Source organism: Equus caballus, chromosome 5 (genome assembly GCF_041296265.1).
Source record: "Equus caballus isolate H_3958 breed thoroughbred chromosome 5, TB-T2T, whole genome shotgun sequence".
Lineage (NCBI taxonomy): Eukaryota > Metazoa > Chordata > Mammalia > Perissodactyla > Equidae > Equus > Equus caballus.
In genome coordinates this window covers 31,034,496-31,061,567 of record NC_091688.1, presented here as the reverse complement: position 1 = coordinate 31,061,567, position 27,072 = coordinate 31,034,496, and the positions used below count along the sequence as shown (strand labels likewise).

The following is a 27,072-nucleotide window of genomic DNA, read 5'->3' as shown; positions in this document are numbered from 1 at the left end:
TGACTTCTAGCAATATAAACATAACGTGCTTCCCCTGGGAGTGAAGCTTGTGCTGCAGCTCCATTGTAATTTATTAATCGCAATTATTTCAAGATGAAAACGTAAGTTTGCTATTTGGCCACACACACATGTTACACATAAAAGGCTTCAAAATATCAAAAGAGTAATTTCCTGTGAGGGAAATGGAGCATAGAGACAGCTTCAGATACCGAAGCTGGGGCCCCCGGGCCCTACTACAACCACCAGGCTGTAGCTCCATTTGGGTCTTTGGGTTTTTCTGTTCTTCCTATGGCCAAACCTCTGTTTTGTGCTATACAAGCTGCCTGTGTGGCTGGTTCAAAGCAATGAAAAACGTCTGCAGGGCTGGAGAAGGTGTCAACGAGTGCCTTCATCACCATCATTGGCAACATCCATCAGGAAAGATTTAACTTCCTCCAAAGAGGTCCCAGGGCTGTCCAGAGATAGCCCAGCATCCCTGACCTCCAGGAGGAGGTCATTCATTGGGATCACCCATTGGAAAGGAGAATTAAACATCAACATAAAAGCCAAAATGAACATTAAAATGATTATAAATTTATTTATAAGGCAAAAATGTTTGACTTCAAGTTGAGGAGAGAAAAGGATGAACATGGAATTCATCCACATACACATCCACTCAGTATCAAATGTCAGTGACACATGTCCTGGGTGCCAGCTCCTAAGATGGGTCCTGGACAGGGAAACAGAGATGAGCGTTCTGGGGTGTCCAGTGGAGAAGAAGCTCTGAGAATTTCCTCTGTGGATCACATGAAATAAAGGGCAACAAGGATTGCCTATTGAATTAATCAGGGACGTATTTTCCGAGAAGGTTGAATTTCAGGAATGATTTGTAAGATGGGTAGAGGGAGAAGACATGGGAAGAGAAGAGGCAGAGGTGAAGATATTTGTAGAACTGGGACAGACTCTGCTGGGGTTGCTCCTGCCACTGTGTGACTTTACGAAAGTTGATTAGATGCTCTGTTTCTATCACTCTAAAAACACAGAGCAAAAACTCCCCAGAGACTAAGAAAAATGGTGGTGTGTGGAGTGCTCTGCATTTCTGGGGAAGAGAGGTCTGCAACCTCTGGGCCTCTCCCTTTTTCACGGTTCCATTGAATGTGGATTCAAGGAGACCTGGGAAATTAGGAAGATCCCAAAAGAAGGAGGTGCTGAATCCCACATATGCCTCTCTGGGTCTCAAGAGGAAATGAGGCCTTCCAGGGGATGTCTGAGGAGGGGGATAAGGCCCAGCCCTCTGTAGCACCATCAGCAGGACACGCTGAGTAAATCGTCAAGAGAGGCACGCACTCTGCCGGGGTGTGCCCTGCTCCTGCTCCGGCTCTCTCCTCCCGACACATCCGTGATGTTTATTAAGAGATGACAAGTCTATCAGGCCTCATGAGCAGTCTTTCACAAGGAGGAGATCTTCCGTACACCCCGGGAGTGTCATCAATCTTGTGCTTGCTCGGAGCTCGGAGAGCAGCTGAGAATGAACAAGGCCCCCTCTCCAGCCTGCCCCCTCCTCCTAACCATCCCTCACTGGCTTCCTTTGCCTCCTCTCCAGCGCTTTGTAGCACAGCGGGAGGTGGCAAAAGAGGAGATGCTATTTGCATAAAGTGTTTCTGGTAAAGAGATAGAAACAGAAGAATAGAATAAAAAGGGCCCTTTTCTCCTATGTTACTGGCTTCAGGGAATATATTTCATACCAAGAAAAGGAATGGATAGAACTGAGATCGTAGGATTGACTGCTGCAGCGAACATTGTTTATGTGCCAACATCCACAGTATACAAATGATACGTGAGTTTTACATTATGTGAATATTATACCCATATCATAGAGAATCAGTGTCCATCTTTCTAACATATGAAATTTGGATATTTCATTGAGTGGGAATAGGTACTGTGTTGTTTTTCCTAGATGCATGCCTTTTTTTTTCTTTCTGGAAAGAAGCTCTATGTTGTAACTTTCAGCATCTAATACTCAGGGAAAAGGCTCCATTGCTCTGCATAGGAGGCAAAATTGATAATAGTAACTAGCAATTGCAAGTAGATCTCATTGAATATATGTCTTTTGAGTGTTATATATGTCACTATATTTATAAGTCAAATGTGCTACACGTTTATTTTTCATTAGAAGGCCCCTAATCTGGGCCACAAGCTTCAAGTCCTGAAAGACACTGTCAGATGGGATAATAATATCATTTTTAAATTTCACAAAATTTATTGAGGCTTACAAATCATTTTTTGGCACTAGTTCAATATTTAAACATTTCAATCTAACGCATCATAAGGTAGTTTTTTATTTGGGGATGAGAGAGAGAGAAGAAATTATTTTTCTGTACCACAAATGCTTCCAAACATTTTTTAGAATCTTGTTCTTTACCATAATATGGGCTTTTCAAAGATTTTGACACCGAGCTTTGTTCAGAGAAATGAGGAAGGTCATGAAAAATGGCTCTTCTATCCTTTGCACGGCATCTCTATGACTATAGCGGAATCAGATAGGAGTGAGAGATTGGGCTCGTTTCATTCGCGTTGAAGGCCTGTATAAGACTCAGCTGCTTGTCAAGTGCTTTCCAATGCTTAGATTCTGTGATTTGTTTCAATGAGCTATAAATAGGGATATAATAACGTCAAACTAAACAGTTGCATATGTCAGCCTAGGCAGGGACTGCCGTGGGGCTGCAGACGAGGTTTCCCAAACTGATCCACATCACAGCCTAATGTACCAGAGGTGCGTGTGCAGGCACACCTGTGAGCAGGTGTAAGTGCGCACGTATGTATGTGTTGTGGAGGGCAGGGATAGCTCAGATCATTAAAGGAGTAACATAAAACCAGCATAAATGACTTCTGATAGTGAGATTAGCTCTGTGATGGATATCCAAAGGGAATCTTGTTATAGTTAAATGTGAAATTCTATTATTTTTCCATTTTGATGAGCACCGCTAAAACCAGGAGAAGGAACTACTCTTTTAGGGGAAAATTAAATAGGGCAAAAAAAGTTTCCAAAGGTCCAAATTAGTTTATGAAAAAGATTATAGTTTCTATAAAAGATTAGCTTCCAATGTTGAATTGAAACTTGTCGTTCTGAAACTTTTTGCTAGAAAATGACAAAGCCTTTGTTTGCATAGAGGAGAGATGGGAGACCATTTTTCCACCCCCATTTCAGACATGCTTTGCGTTTTTTTTTTAACAGCTTATTGAGATACCAGTAAAATACCACACACTTCACCTAGTTAAAGTGTACAATTCAATGGCTTTTTACACGTCCACAGAGTTGTACACAACCATCACCACAATCCATTTTGGAACATTTGATCACCCTGAAAAGAAACCCTGCCTCCCTTAGCTTATCTCCCAACCCCATCGGCCCCCTCCAGCCCTAGGCAAACACAATCTATTTTCTGTTTCTGTAGATTTTCCTCTTCTGAATCTTTGATGTAAGTGGAGTCACCTAGGATGTGGCTTCGTGACTGGCTTCTTTCACCTTGCATGCTGTTTTGCATGCTGTTTTCGAGGTTCAGCCGTGTCGTTGCAGGTATGGGGATTTCATTCTTTTCATCGCTGGATAACATTCCATTGTAAGGATCATTGTGGTGGGCATTTGGAGTTGTTCCCTCTTTTTGGCTATTAGGAATAACACTCCCATGAATGTTCAGGTACAAGTTTTTGTGCGGGTCTATGTTCACTGCTCTTAGGTATCTATCTAGGAATGTAATTGCTGAGGTCAGATGATAACTCTAGGTTTGACCTTCTGACAAACTGCTACACTGTTTTCCAAAGCAGCTGTACCACCTTCCATTTCTATTACGTGTATGAAGGTTCCAATTTCTCCACGTCTTTGCCAACACTTGTTATTAACTGGCTTTTTACTTACAGCCATCCTGCTGTGCATAAAGTGGTATCTCATTATGATTTTGATTTGCATTTCCCTGATGGCTGATGTTGAGTACCTTTTCTTTTTTTGGCCTTTTGCATGTCTTCTTTAGAGAAATATCTACTGAAATATTTTCCCGATTTTTGAATTGCATTATTTGTCTTTTTATTATTGAGTTGTAGGAGTCCTTTATATGTTCTAGGTACACATCTCTTATCAGTCATATTATTTGCAAAAATTTTCTCCTTTTCTTTTCCCTTTCTTGATAGTGTCCGTTGAAGCACAGGGTTTTTAATTTTGATAATGTCCAATTTATCATTTTTTTCTTTCTTCACTTGTCCTTTTGGTGACACGACCTGCTTTATTTTTGACTCTCCAAAGGCACTCCTAAGCTTTTGGATTCAGGCTGCAAAAGCATTAAGGGAGAATAGTATTGGAGCTGGTGGCATTAAAGATAGGCACCAGCGAATTTAGAAAACCAAGATTACTGCTTCACACATCTTCATAACATGCCGGAGTGTTACCACATCTTGGTTAGGAAAATATGTTGTAAAAAGATTGTCATCTAAACCCTTCCAAGTATTTGTAATATATGAGACTAAGGAATATTTAGGATTTCAAATTCAACTCAAAAATATTATGCTGTCTGCTGCCACCAGGTGGTGGTAGCAGCAGCCTTGAGTGAACAATCTCATTGTTTGAACTTGAAGAAACATGGTTTATCTGAGACCTGGGTTTTCTGTTCTAGCCCATTATATCTTTAAGCATACCTTTTCAAGATTTTGTTTTAAAAAATGGAACTTCCTAAAAAAATCAAACTCTAAATGTTAGGAACATGAGTTTAATAAGAAGATAAAGAGAAGAAATGAGAGGGAATAAACATTTACTGAGCACTTACTACATGACTTTATATCCATGATTTTATTTAATGTTCACAATACTCTTTCAATATAGCTTTAGTGTCCTTCATTTAAGATCCAGGGTCACACAGCGGTGACATACCAGAGTTCAAGCTGCCTGCCTGTAAAGCCTGGACATCTGCTACGATGCCTATATTTTGTAGCTTCCTATCAATAAATAAAGTGTAAACGTATGTTCAACAAATATTTAATAAGCATCCACTGTAACAGGTACCATGCTAGGTAATTATCATAAATATGGGTACAATTTGGATTTTTTCCATTAATCCTAATTATTACCTAACATTGCTTAAAATAAAATTGATTTATCTTCCCTAGATTGGATGAGTGTTCTCTTTCTATCTCGCAGTCTCTCTCTGCCTCTCTTCCTCCTCTTTCCCCTTAAAACCAAAACCCTTCATAGGCTGGTACGTGGTTTGGGAGTTTAGCTGAGGACATTATCTCCAAAAAAAAAAAAAATTCCCCCAGAAACAAGTCTGCAGCTTTCTGGTAGTTTACAGATTTGTTTCAGCCTCAGAAACACTGTGTCTTCGCTTAGCGCACTGGACTCTAACCGGCTGGCGGCCTTGCCCATACAGATCCCCTGAGCTTCCTGAGGGCAGAAAGGCTTGTTCTCCACTTATTGTTAGCTCCTCAAAATGCTTTTGATGCACAGAAAAGGGGTGGAAAATATTTATGTATTTTTTGACTGTTCGTGCCTTTGATGCCTGCCCACTCTCCACCCGCCTCCTTAGCTAGAGCCATTATGAGCCAGATGGTTTTACACCTGATCCACGCTGGGCCAATCAGATCTTCTCTCCTGCAATTCTGAAACTTTGACAGAAGTCACAGGGTGAGAGCACCGGGCTCTCACAGTAGCTGCCAGGAGAGCAGGGGCCCTAACTCTTGGGGCTTATTCTAGTTGTTAGTGTGCCTGGGGCTTTTAGTGTCTTCCTTCAGTTTTTTGAACAACTTCATTATTTTTACAATATAACTCCTCCTTCACTTAACTTGGGTGGGGTTAATTTAACCAATATGTCTAAGCTGTGAGATTTAATGGACTTCTTTCCTTCTTTTCCTTTTTCCTTTCTTCCTTCCTTCCTCTCTCCCGCCCTCCCTCCTTCCTTCCTCCTCCCCCTCCTCTTATCCATCCTTCTTCCTTGAGAAAGACTATTTCTCTTCCTTCTATTTTGCCCACACTCACACAGTAATTCAGGACTTCTTTATCTCCTAACATGAAATTCTTCAAGGTCCTTTACATTCCCCTTTCATTTTAAATTTTACTTTCTTTTAAAGAAGAGAGATATGTTCTGCCTGCTTACATGTATTTCCAGGGGGATCACTGTTGAGAGTTTTTTGACTTTTATATGCGTTGCTTCTCTTTATTGTGACAGTTATCATTAGGCGCCAATATTTATAACCTATCTCTGCAAGAGAGATCTTCAAAATTGATTTTTAGAACAGTTGGCATACATACTAGGATAAGATTTGGTTTATCAAAAGTGTAAACAGTGTTCTGAGCATCAAAGTGGTTTACTCAAGATGTGGAAAGGGTAAACACACATGTGTACCATATCTGCTTGTCTGAGGGTTAGGACATCAGCGTTCTTCATGACAGTAGAGTTGGAGGTGATTGTGTTCAAGGGCTAGTATTTCTCCAGAGTGATGAAAAAGATGCAGGTGTGGCCCTGGGGAAGGCTGTGCCTGAGTCAGATTCCTCATAACGCGCAGAAAAATCGCCACATGTGGAGAGATTTACATTCACAAATGGCTCTCACATCTTGAGGCAATATCTAGGCAGACAAATATTTTAGGAGCTTTTCCTTTAAACAAATCAGCATCTGATTACAAACAGTTAAGGGGCAATTAAAAGCTAGTCATTTCCAACAAGCTGGCCGTGGAGGGAGAAATGTCTAGTGTACCACCTCCTGACTTTATCTCCCCTCTTCCCATATCCAAGCTTAAGTTTATAGTAAGAATGACGAGCAAGCCTAGGAGAGTCTTTAAAGCTGTCAGAAGCCCAGAGCATTCATGTGGGAGTTGGTGAGAGCGTGGGACCATGAAAGGCTGGCTCTGTGGTCTCTTCCAGATAGGCCTCAGAAATTTGGATCTGTGATCATGAGAAGACTGTGACCTGCAAATAAGAGCAGGTCTTCGTGTGGAGGGCAGCTCCCAGCAGGAGGAGTGACATCAGGAATGGTGGGAAAGGAGAGACACCAGGGCCTGGTTTGCCCTTTTGTGCTCTGAGTCATTCCCAGAAGTTTTTAACAGTCTTCAGAGAGAGATACAGCCTCCTGGATTTCCCCAGGACAAGAAAAGTTCACAGAGGAAAATTTAAGTGTCTAGGCATCTGCATAATGATGTGAACTCAGGAGCTCCTGAGATGGTAACTCTGAAAATCAAAGTGCTCTCTGCTAGGGGATTTTTACCAGCCCATAAGCTGTAGTCTCTGCCCTTTTTAAATGTACATCTACCAGGAGTAGGGGAGAATGATTCTAATCATCCTTCAAAACCAAACAGAAATTCCCTTTCTCCACTTCCCCTAGGCAGAATAAGTAACTCCTGCTGTGTTCTCATAGTCTTTTTACACAGTTTTACTGTACCTTTACACATCTTTAAATTTTTATTCTTTCCTTCTCCCTTCCTTTCTTTCGTGTATGATTTGTGCCCCTACTCTGTCTTGCAGGGCCATGGGACCCGGATGGAAAATGCAGTGAGCACTAGGAGACAGTCCCCGGCCCCAGAGCTCGCAGCCTCTGGAAGCAAACACACAGGTAAGCAAATGCTTACAGTGAGATGACTGGTGTCCTTGGACAGGTGCTGGGAGCACAGAGGGGAGGAGGAAACTTTCTGAGAAGATTGGTGAAGGCTCCAGAGGAGGTGAACGGTGACAGGTGGGAAGAATGTTGTTAAGTGAACACTGGCTGTGTAATGAGAGTGAGTGAATCACATGTGAAGGTTCCCAGGTGAGTATGCTCACGTTGTGCTGGGGAAATTTCCACCGGCTCATCTGGGCCGGGTGAGGTGTGGGGAAGTGGGAGAGCAGGAGGCTCCGGAGGCACGTGGGGACCAGATCACAAGCTGCTAATGTGCTTGGTAAAGGAAAGGGGGCTTTGTTCTGAAGACAGGACAGTTAACTCTGGGCAGGCCAGTTAGGATGATCCTGTGGGGTTCCAGGGGAGGGATGATGAGGGCCGATGAAGGAAACGGAAGCAAGGAGGGAGAGGCAGGATCCACTGAAGAGGGGCGGAATTTCAAGGACTTGCCACACCACGTTTACTGGAAGGTCTCTCCTGGGGCTCTGTGAACCTGAGAGCAGGGCTGGGTCTACCTGGGTCTCTGTCCTCAGAGCCGTCCTCTGTGCACGAGGAGGAGTTGGCCTACAGTCCACACTTACTCAGCAAATCAGTGAATGGCAACTCGAGACCTGGCAGGAAAGAGCGTATCTGCTTGGTTCCTCTTTGGGAATGGGTTTTAATGGAAAAGAGAGGAAGAGAAAGAGAGTGATGTTAATAAGATGTATATTAATTTGTGGCCGTATAGTGAGGGGTAGGACTGGCCTCTGAACAGTCATGCCATTGTCTCCTCTGACTAGCAGCTTCTCCATACCTTTAAAGACCACAAAACTGTCCAATGTGAGCTTAACTTTGGAAATATTTGGTCCACTGCCCATACCTCTCCCCATTTTAGACTGCCCTCTCTCCTCAGAAGCTCTCCTCCTCCTGTTGATGCAGGCCACTGGTCAATGTCAACCACGTGGCACCTCCTTTCCCATACAGCACTTAAAAGTTAAATGCCTAAAAAGGCATTTTTCATGAAGCCTAATAGCACATAGAAAGTAAACAATAAATGGCAGGTCTTATTTTTTTCCGCAACTTGAATCAGCTTCTTACCTAAAAATTTTTAAGTCTCTGTTTTCCATGGAAAAAACAAATCCTTTCCTGTGTGTAAATGAGATTAATCTTCTTGAGTATTTCTTTGTATTTTGAAGGGGATATTTCTGGAAATACAGTGACTTAAACCAAGGAATGGTTCTCGTGCTGGAACTTACAACCCCCAAGGAAGAGCAAAAGGAGGTATTTTTGGACCGAGTGCATTTCAGAGCTGATGGCACTGTACCCACAGAGATGGCTCCCTATCCAGCTTAGGAGGCCTGGCCTCTGAAAGATCATATCGCTTTGCTTTCTGTCTCTTTGTAATGACCATCCAGAATGGCTTCAATGTGTTTTCCATGTGTGCAAGTGGTTGTAACTTTCAAAAGATGTCTTGGCGGCAAATGGGTTTGGAGACGGGGAGAGGGATAAAGCAAGTGTAGATAAACTCTGGGCACAGAACAAAGCCTAAAGAAGAGGGAAGCAGAAGCCACAATTAAATGCCCTTCTCTGCTCCATCTTTGCTCGACTTCTTCTCAGGGCTGCCTTCAGATGGTCTAGTTCTGTTTCTGGGACTCTGTAACCACACGTAAAACCAAGCACAAAGCTGTCTGTCTTGGTCCCTCTCCCGTTTCCTAATGGGCACTTTGCTGGGTCCTATGGACACAAAGACACTGCAGAAACAGTTTTTGTGAAAGAGCTCATTGACTAGTGGGCAAAGAGAGATGAGGAAATCGACAATATTAGTGATAATCATTGCAAACGCATACATTCCCTTCCTATGCACTGTTCTAAGCAGTTTATGATTATTCACTCATTCAAGGTTTACAACACCATAAGGTAGGTACTATTTTCATTATCCTGTTTTGAAATCAGGGGGACTGGGGTATAGAGTGATTAAGTAACATGCCTAAGTTCACACATCTAGTAAGTGGCTAGGCTGGGATTCGATCCTGGGCCACTTAGCTGGCCACACAGCACCTCTTCCTCCCATGACTCTGGTGTTTCACAAGAGAGGGTCTCAGTCCTTCCTGGCACCTCTGAAAAAGCTTCCTGGAAGGTGGGCTGGCCCCGTGGCCGAGTGGTTGGGTTCGCGCGCTCCGCTGCAGGCAGCCCAGTGTTTCGTTGGTTCGAATCCTGGGCGCGGACATGGCACTGCTCATCAGACCACGCTGAGACAGCGTCCCACATGCCACAACTAGAAGAACCCACAACGAAGAATATACAACTATGTACTGGGGGGCTTTGGGGAGAAAAAGGAAATAATAAAATCTTAAAAAAAAAAAAAAAAAGCTTCCTGGAAGAGATGATACCTGAATCTTGAAAAACGAATACAGGCTTCTCAGGCAAATGGGAAAAGGGCCTGACCTCCTATCACATAGCTAATATGTGGCAGAGCTGGGATTTGAACCCAGAGCAGTGTGACTCCAGGGTCTGTGTTCTTAGCCATTAAGACCTATTGCCTCTTCTATCTTTCATCTTCTGCACTTTGAATAAATCCATTATACAGCATTTTGTATTCTGCTTTGAAATTATGTGTTTATATGTCTGTTTCCCCAGTAAACTCTGTCTTCTCAAGGCTGTACCTGTGCCTCGTTCACATTGGTGATGTCAGCACCTAGCACAGTTCCTGACACATCATAGGTGCAGTCACAGGCAATGTCAAAATCTGGAGATGGGAGAGGGCAGGCTTGTCCAGTGAATCACTCATTGCTCAAGATCCCTGGGGCAAGGGATGCAAGCTGTTGTTGCAGGCACACGAGCTGGAGAGGTAGACGGGAGCCAGATCACAAAGGGTCTTCTATTCCAAGCTGAGAAATGTGGATTCAATTCTGAAACTGAGGAGCCTCGAAAGATCCCAAGGATTACTTGAATTATAGACACTCTTGCTCTCAATTATGTGCATTTCTGAAAGCCACGTTGTAAAGTATGATGGCTCCAAAGAGAACAGCCATTCCTTCCTTACCATTCTCCCTTTCCCAGCCCTGTATCTTCCACTCACATACACTGACAGTCTTTTCCTCATTCATTCATTTGTGCGACATTTGTTCAACAATTTTTTTTTGGCACGTGAGCTAACATTTGTTGCCAATCTTCTTGTGTTCTTCCTCTCCTTCCCCCCAAAGCCCCCCAGTACATAGCTGTATATTCTAGTTGTAGGTCCTTCTGATTGTGGTCAACAAGTATTTATAAAGCACCTATGATGTGTCAGGAACTGTGCTAGGTGCTGACATCACCAATGTGAACGAGGCACAGGTACAGCCTTGAGAAGACAGAGTTTACTGGGGAAACAGACATATAAACACATAATTTCAAAGCAGAATACAAAATGCTGTATAATGGATTTATTCAAAGTGCAGAAGATGAAAGATAGAAGAGGCAATAGGTCTTAATGGCTAAGAACACAGACCCTGGAGTCACACTGCTCTGGGTTCAAATCCCAGCTCTGCCACATATTAGCTATGTGATAGGAGGTCAGTTACTTCATTTATCTGAGCCTCAGTTTCCTCATCTAACAAACGCAGATCGTAATATTAACAACCTCATAGAGTTGTTACGAAGATTAAGTGAGTTAACGTTTTGAAATTACTTAGTACAGCACAAAAGTAGAAACCTTGAAGTGACACTGTTCCCCAGTAGATGTCACTGCTACATAGCAAGTTAGGTGTGATAGTATCTGAGTTCAAGTCTACCGCTTAACAATGTGCCTTCAGAAAACTGGTACATAAATGGTTTTCTTCCCAAAATACAAAATGTAGCCAAGGGTTAGTAGGTTGTGAAATGTACAAGGGTGAGGAGTGGCGATCACCTTTTAGAAAAAGTTCTTCTAAATCTTTAGACCTACATGCAAGTTTTAACCTTTTTCTGTAGTGGTTCTCTGGTGGAAGCAATTTCCTCCCTGCTTCCTAGAAATCTTGGATTTGATTCCTTCAGCTTAGGCTGTGTCGGGGAGCGGCTACTCATTTCCACATTTTCCAAACCATTTTTGAGAAGGCATGTGAATAAGGATTGTCAGAAGCCACCGAGGTCTAACTTTAAAAGGAACTCAAGATAGGGAGGTGGGACATGGTGTTCTAGGAAGAACCTTTGTGAGGTAGCAAGAAGCTTCCTTCACTGGGGCTGGCCTTGTGGCAACAGGGTTTGAGCCTATAGTTTTATTTTCTGTGGGTAAGAAGAGGTCAGAGTTCAGTGATTCAGGTTTTGCCCCATGACCTCTATAGATCTCAGCTTAGGCAGAGGATTGGGTGAGTGGTTTCTTTCTGGTTCTTGATTCTGACATGACCAACCCTGGAATGAAAATAGGCAGGCTAAGACCACGAAGGTCATCATGCATTCATTTACCCATCAGATATTCACAGGAAATCTCCTGTGGGCCAGGCTTTGTGCTAGGTGAAGGGATACAGAGTTGAGTAATGCATGGTCCCTTTCTTCAAACAGTTCACAGTCTGGATTTGAGTGGGAGAGACATACACGCAAACATATAGCGATAATACAACCTTTCAAATATTATTTAAGCAGTGTCAACAAAGTCTGTAAAGGAGGGGAAATTGGACCTTTATACTGATGGATGAATAGGAGTTTGTCATGTGAAGTGAGAGAAGAGCATTCCAGATAGAAGAATCCATGCATATACAAGTATAACAACTTAAAGGCAAAACTAATAGCAGTTGCTCTGAATTGAGAGCCTGGATATTTGGGTAGAAAGATGAGATGCCACCTTCTAATTCAGGGACACTGTATGATAGTAGCTAAAAAGCAGCTAAAATGACCTGAAGACCTTATAAATGGAGTCTTAAAACACTGCAGAGTTGGAACCACGCTTTTTTCCTACATGATTGATTTTGTAACTTCAGTTTCCTTTCTAGGTAATCAGTGCTCACTTCATTTCACAAGGGCCTGGGCTGGGAGGGTAATTTTGGGAACTCAGCACTATTTACCTTGGCCCTTGTGATGGATGGCCCTGCTTAAACAATCAGCCTTAATATGCACTAGCTAATAATAATAATGATGTTAATAATTGCTAATCTTGTTGAACGCTGTCCAGCACTGTACTAAATGCTTTATGTGTATTATATGACCTAATTCTCATAATAATTCTATGAAGAAGGCAGGGCACTGTCAAGGATACAGTAGAGCTTGGCTTTGGCCATCTGGAGCCAGACTGCCTGGGTCCACCTGCCCGTTCTATTCCTTCTTAACCGTGTGGACTTGGAAAGTTGTGCAACCCCTTCCTGTGCCTCAATGTCGCCTTCTATGCAATGGGGATTATCACAGTACCTACCTGTTGTGGATGTATGAGTTCATTTTAGGAGAGGGCACCTCAAGACCTAAGGGTTGCAGGTCGCCCTTGGCCTACAGAGTCGAGAATGATTTTAAAACCCTGCTTTGCATCCAGCTGGCACCCCCCATTCTTCACTCACTGTGAATGAATCCAAGAAATTCAACAGGTACAAGCAATCACCGGAAAGCTATTTGTTGTGATTGGAAAACACTCAAAGAAATGGAGTGCTTCATAGATGATTTAATATTTTAGAGGTGGCACATGCGAATGAGTGAGTTCAGGGTATATGAGTGAGTTTACATTCCACATCAAGGTTTTACTTAAAGTTTACATTTTGTTTAAATGAGAAGTAAGATCAATGTAATATGGCTCAAACCTTTCTTGGAAATTTATGGCTTCTTTTAATAAACCTCATAAAAGACACTTTTAAACATATGCAGCATTCTTAATGTAATGGTTCCATTCTTGAAATATATATTATTTAGGTTGCATCTAAAATGCTGTAAAAGTATCACAAAGGCTGTAAAAATATTGTTAACGGGAAGAAATCTTTTAGAGGGATAAATATTTTCTTGGAAAAAGGAAAAAGCCGTGAACCTTTTAGGCAGGGGAATGGCTTGATTTTGAAAAATAACAATTTGCCTTTTTTATGTGTTCTCTGTGCTTCTACTTCAGCCAATTATTAGATTAAAGCAAGCTGTTGCTATGTGCCCTAGAAACTCAGACAGATTTGATGTTGCACCCTAAGTTTGTGAGGACAAGTTCCATTTAAAGCTTTAATGAGGTCAAGGGAACAAAGAAGGAGGCTGGCCGAGTCTTTTGTGTTATTTTGGGACCATATCTTAGAATTACGAGGCTTGCACAATGCCGCGGAAAGAACACAGGATTTAGAGTTAAAAGCCCTTCGTTTGAGACCTGGCTCTGCCATTTACTAGCTTTGTGACCTTGGTGCAATCACTTAAACACTCTGAGGCTCAGTTCCTTGGGTCTAGAAAATGGGGTTAAGAATACCTACTCTAGCCACTTTGCAAGCAGGTTGTGGGATCAAATGAGATAATGCACGAGAAAGTGCTGTGTGAGCCAGAAAGACAGAAAGTGCACGTAGACTTTATTTACTTGCCAACATTTGTTGAAAACTTATTATGGGCAGACACAGAGCAGAGCCACCTCCAAAACACTCTACACTGATGAGTCTAATCTATTATTAAAGAGAAATAGTTACATCCTTCCTTGGTGACCTGTTTCCCTCTCTAGAGATTGCCACCTTCAGAAAATTTTCCGTGAGTATAACTTAAGACACATATAGCTGTAAATAATAAAGAGAGAAGCATGCCGTGCTATGGTTGGAAAGAACATTGAGTCCACTCTCTTTACAGCCCAGGTGAGAAAGCAAAGGTCCAGAGAAGGAGATGGCGTGCCCTGCCAAATTCAGTTTTCCTCTGCTACAAGCCACAATTCTATATACAAACCTCGGTAAAAGAAGAAAAGCAATACTTCTCCTGCCTACTGCACAGACTTATACTGAGTGAAGAGGTGAATTTGCAGGATGAAGCTAGAAAGGTAGGCCAAGACCCATTAAAGAGGGATTTTGTGTGTATATTAAGGAGTTTAGAGATTATCCCAACAATGTAGGGCTCTGGTAAAATATTTTAAGCAAGAGAATTACAGAATTAGATATATGTTTTAGAAAGAAGACCCTGGACCAGTATAGAACATGAATTGGTTTAAGTCGTGACAGGAACATGTTGTAAGGCAGTTAAATAACCCTGAAGAGAAATGATGGTTTGAATGCGGAAGTGTCAGTGGGGATGGGAAAGAGCGAACTTGCTGGACATGGTGGTGACTGGAAGAGGGCTCCTAGCTTCACGGCTTGGGAGTTAGGGTGAGTGATAGTTTTCACTGACAAGGAAGGAGGAAGAAGAAGTTTATTTGGGGGAAGACTGAGTTTAGGCTGACCCTTTGGGGCAGATGTAAAAATATGTAGTTGAATAAGAGCCTGGAACTTTGGAAAAAGCTTTGTGTTAAAGACAGTTTTTCTCAATTTCTAATTCCTATAAGGGACGCAGTTTCAACTCCAGTATAGGCTGTTGGAGAGAAAACAAGATCCGGGGGCAGAAAATAACAATAATTTTAGTAGCTAATATTTATGTAGCCCTTGTTATGTGTTAGGCACTGTGTTAATTCATTTAACATGCTATTTCTCACGTCAAGCCTATGAAGTAAGAATTAAACCCATTATACAGGTAAGGAATGAAGGATCAGAGGACTTTTATACAACTCAAAGTCACATTAGGCCTGATAAGCAGGCACTCCAAAGGACATTGTCTTCCCTCAAAAACAAACCTTCTTACTCAGATGATACTTTTCTGGGACAGACATATCTTGGTTTAAATCCTGATTCTGTCACTCATTTGTTGTATGAACTTGGTCAAGTAACCAGACTTTACTAGTCCTCTAGTTATTCATGTGTGAAATCGGATTAAAGACACCTGCCTATCCGTCTCACAAAGTGGATCAAAGAATAAGTGAACTTACGTATGAAAAGTATTTAAAATAATGCCTGGCATGATGAGTACTCAATAAACAGTAATTTAACTGGCTTCTCCAATTACAGCCTTTCTCTCTGTGTGTCTGTCCTTCAAAATGTGGATATTATTATTCATTTTAAAACATTGATAGTGTTCTTTTTTTAGTGTCGTCCCATTCCACAACTAGTAATATCAGAACAGAACACACTGTTTGAGTCAATAACCATTTAATAAAATGTAAGAGAGGTCACCACAGAAACTGCACCCTAAAGAAAAGAAACAAATGAGAAAAGAAACAAATAAACTTGGCCTGGAGCTTCTAGGACATTGACAGCTGGGACCTGGGCCTTCAGTGGTTTGGAGCCAAGATCTGGTCAACTTGAGTCGAGAAGCTGAGGCTGAATTCATATAGCAACACTAAAAGCTTTCTAAGACTTGGAGGAGCAGTTAGATGAGGTGCTGAGCTCTGAGGTGAGCTGAAGCCCTTCTGACTTCCGGGTGCTTCCTGACCTATTAACACAGAGAGAAGAAAAGTGTCACTGGAGGACAACTTCCCTGTTCTAGGTCTTCAGGCCTCCCACACATTACCAAACAAACAAGAAAGCAAGCTTCTGTGAGTGACAGCAGGAACACGATGGATTTAGATCACCACGGACTGAAGACGCTGAAGTTGTCAGGTATAGAATACAGAAGGACTCCCTATGAGCTTCAAACAAGAACCTATCAGAAATTAAAAAAGAAATTTGAAAAAAGAAACAAATGAAACTTCTAGATATTAAAAGAAACAAAATAACCAAAATTTTCTAAACCTTACTGAATGGCCTTAAACAGCAGATTAGACAAAGTTGAAGGGTGAAATAGTAAATAAAGGAATATAAATATAAAAAATAGAATATGAAGGTCCAACAGACATCTAATTGGCATCTCAGAAGAGACTATAGAGATGATGGGAAATGGACAATATTTAAAGGGATGATGGCTATGAATTTTCCAAAACTAGTGAAAAACATGCATCTACAGACTAAGGAAGCAAAACAATCTGAAGAAGGGTTAAAAATTTTCTCATAGAAGATGAAGAAACAGCTCACCATAAAAAAATGATTGATAAGTTTGGCTATGTTAAACTAAAATCCTCTGTTAATCAAATGAAACCACAAATAAAGTGAAAAGACAGGCTCCTTCAATTGGTGCCTTGTCTCGTTTTGGGGATCTTCTCAAAGACAGTCATGAATCTGGTTATTAATAAGCTGTAGAACTCCCTAGAAATGTACAAAAGTATGCAACTTATGTTATGAAGACTTTATACTCAATTTACTGAAGTTCCACTAAAACAAGTTTCAGTATAAATTTATTTTATCTTGATTTATACTTTTGTATGTTCAATGTGAGCACTCACAGCTTTTCTCAAATGTGAAAAATGATCAGATATTAGTTCTTTAAACGTCCTTTTTTACCTTTTCTTCTCTACTCTTCTTCTGAGACCTATGTTGGAGCTTATCAGTTTATCCTCCACATCTTTTGACTTCTCTTTCATATTTTAAAAATGCAAATTTTGTTATCATAGGACTTTAGTATTAAGCTAAATAAGGTGAAAAAATAGAATAATATGTCACAATACTAATGAAAAATTAGTATTGTTTAGGTACACTAATGCTGCCTTTTAAAATTGCATTTTTCTTTTATTTATAAAATTTCTTTATCTGTACTGTGTTTTAGATGAATTCTTCAGGATTTGTTTGTAGTTCACTACTCTTCTTTGTGTCAAATCTAGGAGTTAGCTGTGCTTTTTTCATTTCTATGATTTTTTTATGTTGCCTATTTTTTTCATTTCTCTCTATTGTTGTTTCATAATTTCCTTTTTTTTGAGGAATATTATTCCTTCCTTTATCTATGTGAGGATATTAAACGTTATTTTAAAGTTATTTTAATTTGCTGTGTTGCTTTTATTTAATCTATGATGAATTAACTTCCTTATTGTTGGTTTTGGTGGCTGTCTTCTTAGCATTCCTTTTCCTTATGCTTTTTAGCTTTTTGTTCTGTATACTTATCTTCTCTGGAAATCTCACTCTGCACCCTTTTTATCTTACTCCCCCCTCTATTGTGGCTTTAAGGGTGACCTCAATCACTCCTTGAGACCCTCTAGACCAGAATTCAGTCTTCTGATAGAGTTAAGGGCTCCTATTCCATTTTTATATTCAAGACATTGCAGATCTAGTCACCCATCTGGGTGACTTGGCCCAGGTCTAGCTAAGAAGTTGTGTCTGTTTCCTTCTTCCTCTCTAAGTCAGTCGCTTTATATAATTTACAACTATAGACAGTGTTTGAGCCTCCTTACAAGTGGGCGAGGCCCACCTCGTATCTGGCTTTTAATTGTGAGATTGGTTTGTTCCATTCTTCACAGGGGGCCCATTTTAGTCCCCATTATCCAACAAGTTGTAGCTTTTTATTGCCCTTGCCTCTTTTGGACACAGAGCTCAGGTGACCTGCAGATTCAGCCCCATTTCCTGTCTTGGGTTTCTATTCCACTTCTGCTCCGTGGAGATATCTCTTTTGTGTCAGAGCATTGCAATATGTTTGGAGACAGGGGTTGTCTTGCAAACATGAACTCTCCATGCGATTTTTAAAAACAGCTTTATTGAGCTATAGACAACATAAAAAAATGGTACATACTTAAAGTGCATAATTTGATAAATTTTAATACATGTACACACCCTTGAAACTGTCACCAAAATTAAGATATTAAACACATCCAACACTTCCAGACGTTTTGTCATTTTCTACCTGACATAGCTCCTTGTACCACACACCTACCTTCATTCAACCACTGATATGTTTTCTGTTCCTGTAGATTAGTTTTCAACTTCTCACATTTCAATTAATTGTATCAAACAGTATTTCCTCCTTATTTTGTTCTGGATTCGTTCACACACAATAACTATTTTGAGAATCATTCACGTTGTGTGTTTCAATAGTTCATTTCTTTTTACTGTTGACTAATATTTCATTGCATGGAGGTACCATGATTTGCTTATCTAATCACCTGTTGATGGAAATTTGGGTTTTTTTGAGTTTTTGGCTATTACAAATCAAACTTCTCTGAACATCCATGTATAGGTCTTTTTTATGGATATATGCTTTCATTTCCTTTGAGTATTTTTCTAGGAGTGGAATGACTAGATCATGTGATAGATTTTTGAAGAAACTGCCAAACAATTTTGCAAAGCTGTTGTATCATTTTACATTCCTGCAAGAGTTTATTAGAGTTCCAGTTCTTCCACATCCTTGCAAACACAGGATATGGTGAATATTTTTAATTTTAAATATTCCGTTACGTTTGAAGTTGTATTTCATTGTGGCATTTATTTGCGTTTCCTTAATCGCTAATGATGTTGAGCATCTTTTCATGTGCTCATTCACCATCCATATATCTTCTTTGGTGACAAAATCTGTTCGCATCTTTTCCCCATTTTGTTTTTGGGTTTTTGTTTTCCTGTTGTATTTTACAAGTTCTGTATATATTCTGGATGCAAGTTCTTTATCAGGTAGATAGATATTTTGAAAATGTTTCCTTCATTTGAGACTGGCTTCTTATTATCTTTTGAAGAGCAAAAGTTTTAAATTTTTGATGAAATCGAATTTATTGATTTTTATTTTGTGGATCATGCTTTTGGTGTTATATCTAAAAAATCTTTGCCTAATACAAGGTCACTACATTTTTCTCCTATGTTTTCATGTGGAAGTTTTGTAATTTTAAATAGTACCTTTGGGCATGTGATCCCATCTTGAAATAATTTTTGAATATGGCATGAAATAAAGATGGACATTTACTTTTTTACCTAGGGATATCCAATTGCTACAACATCATTTGTTGAAAAGATGATCCTTTCTACACTGAATTGCCTTTACACTTTTGTCAAAAATCAATAGACCCGGCCAGGTGGCGTAGTGGTTAAGTTCACACACTGTGCTTCGGCAGCCCAGGGTTCACCAGTTCAGATCCTAGGCGTGGACCCATGCACTGCTTATTGAGCCATGCTGTGGCAAGTTTCCCACATATAAAGTAGAGGAAGATGGGCATGGATGTTAGCTCAGGGCCAATCTTCCTCAGCAAAAAGAGGACTGGCAGCAGATGTTAGTTGAGAGCTAATCTTCCTCATAAAAAAAAAATCAATAGACCTTACATGAGTGTGTCTATTTCTGGACTCTCCGGTCTATGACATTACTTTGTCTATATTTACACCGATACCCCATTATCTTGATTAATGTATCTTTATAATAAGTATTGAAGTCAGATTGTCTAAGTCTTCCAACTTCATTCTTCTCTTCATGGTTATTTCAACTATTCTAGATTCTTCGCATTCCTAAATGCATTTAAGAATTAGCTTAGCCATTTCAACAAAAACTTGCCAGGGTTTTGATTGGAATTGTGTTGAGTTATACATCGATATTGAGAGAATTGGCATCAATCAATATAGAGTCTTCTAACCCATGGAAACATTTATAGCTCCACTATTTAGATTTTCTTTAATTTCTCTCAGCAAAATTTTATAGATTTCAGTGAATATTTCTTGAACATCTTTTGGCAGACTTATTCCTAAGTATTTTGTAATTTTTGATGTTTGTGTAAATGGTACTTTTTAATTTCAAAATCTAGTTGCTATTTCTGGAACGTAGAAAGACTTTTGAATTTTGCATATTGATGTTATATCTTGCTAAATATACAAAATAGTTCATAAAGCTTTTTTGAATATTCCATTTATTTTCTGCATAGATGATCTGTTGTCAGAGAATAGCAATAGTTTTACTTTGTCATTTTCCATTGAGATGCATGTTACTACTTTTTCTTGTCTTATTTCACTCACTAGAAGCTGCGCTACACTGTTGAATAAAAGTGGTGAGAGTGGACATTCTTATTCTTTATTCCTAATCTTAGGGAGAAGCATTCAGTGTTTCACCATTAAGTGTACTCTAAGCTGTGGGTCTTCTGAGATGTCCTTTATCAGATTTAGAAAGTTCCTTTCTATCACTAGTTTGTTGAGATTTTATAAATCAGGAATTGATGTTGGATTTTGTCAAAAAAATTTTGCAACTATTGTAATAATTGTATATATATATATTTATTTTGTTGAAGATGGTGAATTACATTGATTCACTTTTAATAATTGTATATATATATATTTATTTTGTTGAAGATGGTGAATTACATTGATTCACTTTTAATGGTAAACCATCTTTGTATTCCTGGGATTATCCCCATTTAGTCTTTTTATTATTATGTATTATCTTTTTATATATTGTTGAATTTAATTTTCTAAATTTTCTTTAGAATTTTTGCATATATGGTAATGAGGGATAGTGTTCTATGGTTTGTATTCTTGTAGTGTGTTGTCTGGTTTTGGTATTGAGGTTATACTGGGCACCATAGAATGAATTGGGAAATATTAGCTCCTCTTCAATTTTCTAGAAGTCTTTGTGTAGAATTGGTATTATTTCTTCCTTAAATGTTTGACGGAGTTCACCAGAAAAGTCGGGTAATCCTTGAGTTTTATCTGTGGGAAGGTTTTTAACTACAAATTCAATTTTTAAATAGATATTAGGCCATTCATATTATATGTTTTTTCTTGCATGCGTTTTGGTAATTTGTAGTTTTCAAATAATTTGCCCATTTATCTAAGTTGTTGAACCTGTTGGCATAATGTTCTCTTATTTTTAAAATATTTATAGAATCTGTAATGAAGGCACCTCTCTCATTCCTGATATTGGTAATTTCTTTCTTATTTTTTCCTTGATCAGTCATATTTATTGACATAAAGTTGCTTATATTACCTTACTATTGTTAAAATATTTATAGAATTTGTAGTAATGTCACCTTTTATTCTTGATATTGATATCTGTCTTCTAACGTTTTCCCAGATCAGTCTGCCTAAACATATACCAATTTTATTGATTTTTTCTTTCCCAAAGGAAGCTTTTGGCTTCCTTTATTTTTTTATATTGGTTTTCTATTTCATTAATTTCTGTTTTGTTCTTTATTATTTTCTTTCTTGTATATACTTTGGATTTAATTTGCTTTTTCTAACTTCTTAAGATAGAAGCTGTGTTCATTGATTTGAGACCTTTGTCCACTTCTCCTTTCAATTTGATGAATTTTTATCTTTAAGCTCTGTGATTGTGGGCATAAACGTTTAGCATTGTTACATCATTTTGATGAATTGACCACTTTATCACTATTAAACTCTTCTTTTTATCACTGGTAATTTTCTTTGCTCTAAAGGCTACTTTGTCTGATATTAGTACAGCCATTATATTTTTTATTAATGTTTAAAAATATACATTTTTCCATAATTTTACTTTTAATCTATTTGTTCCTTGATATTTAAAGTGCATTTCTTAGAGGCAGCATATATTTGCATCACCCTCACCTGATTTGAAAATCTCTTCCTTTTACTTGTGCTTAAAACCTTTACATTTAATGTGTTTATTGCTCTGGTTAGTTTAACCATGTCATCATGCTTTTTGATTTCTATTTTTCTTATCTGTTCTTTGTTTCCTTTTACTTATTTTTTTTGTTTTATTTTGGATCGAATGATTATCCTTTTAGGATTTCATTTGATCTGCTTTGTTCAATTATTAGCTATAACTCTTTTGTTCTGTTATTTTAGCAATTGTTTTAGTGTTTATACTCTACATCTTTAATTTATCAGTCTACCTTCAAGTAATATCACCGTACTTTACATGTAGCATTCAAACCTTACATTAGTATAATTTCATTCCTCCCCCTCTGGCCTTTATGCTATTACTTGTCATGTATTTCACTTTCATAATTCGTTGATATTATTTTTGTTTAAACAGTTAATTATCTTTTAGCAATATTTATATAATAAATAATCTTGAATATTTCTCCATGTACTTATCATTTCCAGGAATGGAATGTTCTTCATTCCTTTATATAGATCCATATTTCTGTCTGGTGATATTTTCTTCTGCTGAAAGCTTCCTTTCACTTTTCTTGTAGTGTCTATCTTCTAGTGATAAATTCTGTTTTTTTTTTTTTTCCTCCGGGAAAGATTTGCCCTGATCTAACATCTGTTGCCAACCTTCCTCCTTCTTTTTCCTTTCCCTCTCCAAAGCCCCTGTACATAGTTGCAAATTCTAGTTGTGAGTCCTTCTAGTTCTTCTCTATGAGTCGACCCAACAGCATGGCTACTCACAGACAAGTGGTTTGGTTCTGTGTGCCTGGCAATCAAACCTGGGCTGCTGAAGGGACCATGCCAAGCATTAACCACTAGGCCATCAGCACTGGCTTAATTCTGTTTTTTTACTGTCTGAAAAATCCTTTGTTTCACCTTTACTTTTGAAAGATATTTTCACTGGATACAGAATTCTAGGTTGACAGATTTTTTTCCCTCAATACTTCAAAGATGTTGTTTTACTATATCCTCAGTTGAATGTTTTCCTGAAGAGAAATCTTTTATCATCCTTATTATATATAAGGATGGCCTCTGCTACTTTCCTCAAACGTAACTGCTGATCAGTACTAAGCTAAAGATTTAAGGTGGGCTCTTTGCAGATTTCAGTAGTTCTGTCCCTATAGAGCTCTCTCCTCTTTGAGATTCTTCCCTGAAAACATAGCTGCCTTAACCTAACTGTACTTCCAGCCCCATTTTTTCAACTCAGGGAGGCTATCAAGTCTATCTAGGCTTCCTCTCCCTATACTGTGGTCTGGATACTCTTTCCAGACAGTAATTTGGGAAAATCATACAGCTTACCTCTTTTTTCTGCTGTTTCTGATCTTTCTTTGACCTTTGTTGTCTCATATCTAATGTCTTAAAATATATTGTTTCATATATTTTGTATGATAGTTTATTTGTTTCAAGGGGAGGGTAAATCCAGTCCCTGTTATTCCAAGTTGTTTAAAAGAATAATTCTCACAATTCTGTCTTGACAATAAGTCAGAGAGCTATTGAATATGCTGAAAACTATTGAGTTGTAACATAGAGACTAAAGTCAGGTATTAAACAAAGATCATAGAGTTGAGAAAGGCATTAGTCCATGGAAGAAGAGTAAGAGAAATCAAGGAGTTGTATGCTCTCCTCCTACTTTAGAATGTGGTGCGTGGCAATGGCAGAGAGAAGTGAGCCAACTGTAGAACCATCTAATCCAACTACCAAGGTCAACTGTTAGCCATGCCAGAGCTCTTGTTCACAAGATTGTCTTGCTTCTCTAGCCCTCTTAGAAAGCTCTGAGAACACACTGACTATGCAGTTCTACATGATGCTGTATAGCTCTGGAGTACTAGGAAACCACAGTGGCAGACAACATGGTCTATTCTGGGGCACTCAGAGATGGATGGCTTGAAAAACCATCAGGCAAAACTGATAAATCAAACTAATAAATCTAGGCACTGAAAACCAAAGTTTATACTAGTTTCCTAGAGCTGCTGTAATCAGTTTCCACAAACTTGGTAATTCCCACAAACAGAAATACATTCTCTTACAGTTTTGGAGGCTAGAAGTCCAAAGTCAAGGTATCAGGGAGGCCTTGCTCCCTCTGAAGTCTCTAGGGAAGAGTCTCTCCTTGCCTTTTCTAGCTCCTGCTGGCTCCTGACATTCCTTGGCTTGTGGCAACATAGATACCATAGCTCTGTCTCTGTCTTCTCATAGCCTTCTTTCTTGTGAACTGGTTGTTAATGAAGATTGTGAATTCTTCACATTGCTGCAGACTTGAAAATTCTGCCCCATCCCGTCCCATACCCTTCTCAACTCTCCCAACCTCCACCGTCTGTCACACACTCAAGAAATCTTACTGAATTTTTTCTTTAGGGTAGTAGTTATGAGCATAAACTCTGAATCCAGACTGTTTAGTTCAATCCCAGCTCTACTATCTAACAGTTGTATAACCTTGAGTGAGCTTTAAAACATTTTTGTCTTAGTTTTCTCTTCTGGAAAATGAGGATAATAGTACACCTACCTCAAATGGTTGTTCTGAGGGTCTATTGAGCTAATATATATAATATAAAGTACTTAGACCAGTGCCAAGCACATAGTAAGTGCCATTTAAATGTTAGTTATTGTTATTGGAAGCTATCACTAAGATTCCTTGTCAGCAGAATGGGAAAGCCATAGGGACTTATTCAGATTTCCTCCTGTCTCTGGGGTTCTCCTGTCCTTTCTTGCTTGATATCCAATGTTTTGAGAATTGTCACTTCATGTATTTTGTATGGTATTTTATTTGTTTCAAGAGGAAGGGTAAATCTAGTCCCTATAACTAAAAGGTGTCTGAAAGCAGAAGTCTCCCAGTGCTATCTTAACTAAAAGTCAGGAAAGAAAGTTAATCCTGATAAGAAGCCAGATATCTGCCATATACAGAAGCAAAGAAGGGTAAACAGAACACGGTTCTAAACTTTTGAAAAATTTCTTTGTAAACCTGCCTGGACTCAGTTTTTAATTTGCTTTCAGCCAAAGCATCAATGAACTGTGGCACCAGCATGACCTCTCTTCCAGGGTGCCTGTAGATATCAGAGCCCGCATCTCATACACTCTCTCTTCATGCAGATCTCACATTATCCCACAGGAACAATGACAAATGTTATCCCACACACCCTTTTTTCTGTAGGTACCATCGCATTATTCATTCATTCATTCATACTGGAATGAGGTTGTCACAAGGAAAGTGGTAAGAAGTGTCTGGGTCCTGGATATGTTTTGGAACTATTTATTTTTGACATGACACGCTGAAGAATTCATTGTGGGGTATGAAGGAAACAGCAACCAAGGGTAACAATTGGGTTTTATGTCTAACTAACAGAGTGGATGATGTTGTTATTTACTAAGATGAAGAAGACTAGGGGAGGTATAAACTGTGGGATGAGGGTAATAGGAAACCCAGAGCTGTGTTTTGACCATGTTATGTTTGAGATACCTATTAGTCATGCAAGAGGAGATGCCAAATGAGCATTTATATTTATAATCTCAACAGCTGAGTCCATCATCTGAGAAGAAAAGGTCGAAGAAGGCCAAGGACAGATCCTTCAAATCCTTGGAGCTCTACAACGTTTAAGGATGTTGCAGAGAAAGAAATGCCAGTTAAGGGACTGAAGAGAAGGCAACGAGGTCAGAGGAAAATTGGGTGAATGTGATATCCTTGGAGGCCTAGAGCAGAAGGTATTACAAGAAAGAGGGTGTGATCGGCTGAGTCAAATGCTGGGCAGAATTTGAATGAGATGAATACAGCAAGCCGACTATTGGATTCAGGCAAGACAGAAGTTATTGGTGAGCTTAAACAGCCCAGTTTCAGAGCTCAGAGATGGAGACCAAAACCCAATAGGAATGGTTTGAGGAGAAGATGGGATGTGAGGAAGTAAAGCCAGTGAGTATAGACAACTCTTTTGAGGCATTTTGTTCTGAATGGGAGCAAAGAAATGAGATGAAAGCTGCTGGAGACATCAGGGTTAAGGGGAGTTTTCTTTTTCTTCCTTCAAATAGATGATATTAAAGTATGACGTTAAGGTTTTTGTCTTGATGGTCATGATCCAGTAGAGAGGAAAATATTGGTGATGGAAGAACAAAAGGGGATATTTGCAGGAGTAGGGGAGTACTTGAGTAAGTGAGAAAGAATGGACTCCAAATGTGGAAAAGGAATAAGTGAATTTACCTGGGCACTATAGCAGAATTGTCAGACCATATTGTATGCCTAAAATGAACGATTACCCCAAACTAAAAGGAAAACACACTTGTGTATGCATGTGTGTGTGTATGTGTGTGTGTGTGCGAGCACGTATTTTCTTTTGGCAACATTTAGCTGCTTAGGTGCAGGTACAATATAAGAGGAGAGCTAGATTTAGCAGTGTTGAGATTTTGCCAGGTAAGTATGAAAAAGGAAGCAAGAGGCAAAGGAGTTAAGGCTGATAGAAAGGGCGTGGTTATGGTGTCACAATATGAAATCCCTGCTGGGTAAATTGGGCAATAAGGATGTAGGGAGGAATAAGTAACTTTAATTTATGATGATGAAGGAAACTCTGCTCCAGCCCCCACTACTCTTTCAGAGAATGCATAGAGACAGTTCTGGCCCATAGAGACACAGAGCTTGCTTCCTTCCATCTTCGCTCCATTAGCTGGTGTTCCTTGAACCTGCTCTGTGTCAGATGCCGTGCCCAAGACTAAGGGAGGCGGAGTTTAAACACTGAAATGACTCTTTTCTTGTGCTTGAGGTTCAGAGATCTCTTTCTAAGAAGACCTGATTCTCTGGGCTACTGCGTCGGTGTCCCTCCTCTGCTGCGCCTCTGCTTTGCTCCTGGTGAGGGGTCACATCACTCAAGGGCTGACACATCATTCTAGCTCATGCCAATGACATCAGAACCCCTCTGACTATGAAGTCAGGGGACTCCCAAAGGGAGGAGTTGTGAAGTGAAGACCAGAATGGGCAAAACACAAGCCCAGAAGTTAGAAGGCACGGTCCCCAGTCTTGAATGTGCCTCTGGCGGGTAGTGCACCACATCTGGTCCTCAGTTCCCTCACCTGTAAAATAACAGGAAGAATGGGATCTCATTTATCCCCAATATTCTGCAAGTAGATGACACCAGGTATCCTACAGCATC

At 39.5% G+C, this 27,072-nt stretch overlaps 1 long non-coding RNA gene across 1 annotated transcript; it reads left to right on the top strand.

Annotated features, from left to right (window-relative positions):
• Positions 1 to 1,580: 1,580 nt before the first annotated feature.
• Positions 1,581 to 14,508, top strand: LOC138924045 (uncharacterized). The gene is made up of 3 exons (XR_011438600.1): positions 1,581 to 1,816; positions 7,481 to 7,568; positions 14,325 to 14,508. It is a non-coding gene; the product is annotated as an uncharacterized lncRNA (long non-coding RNA).
• The last annotated feature ends 12,564 nt before the right edge of the window (positions 14,509 to 27,072 follow it).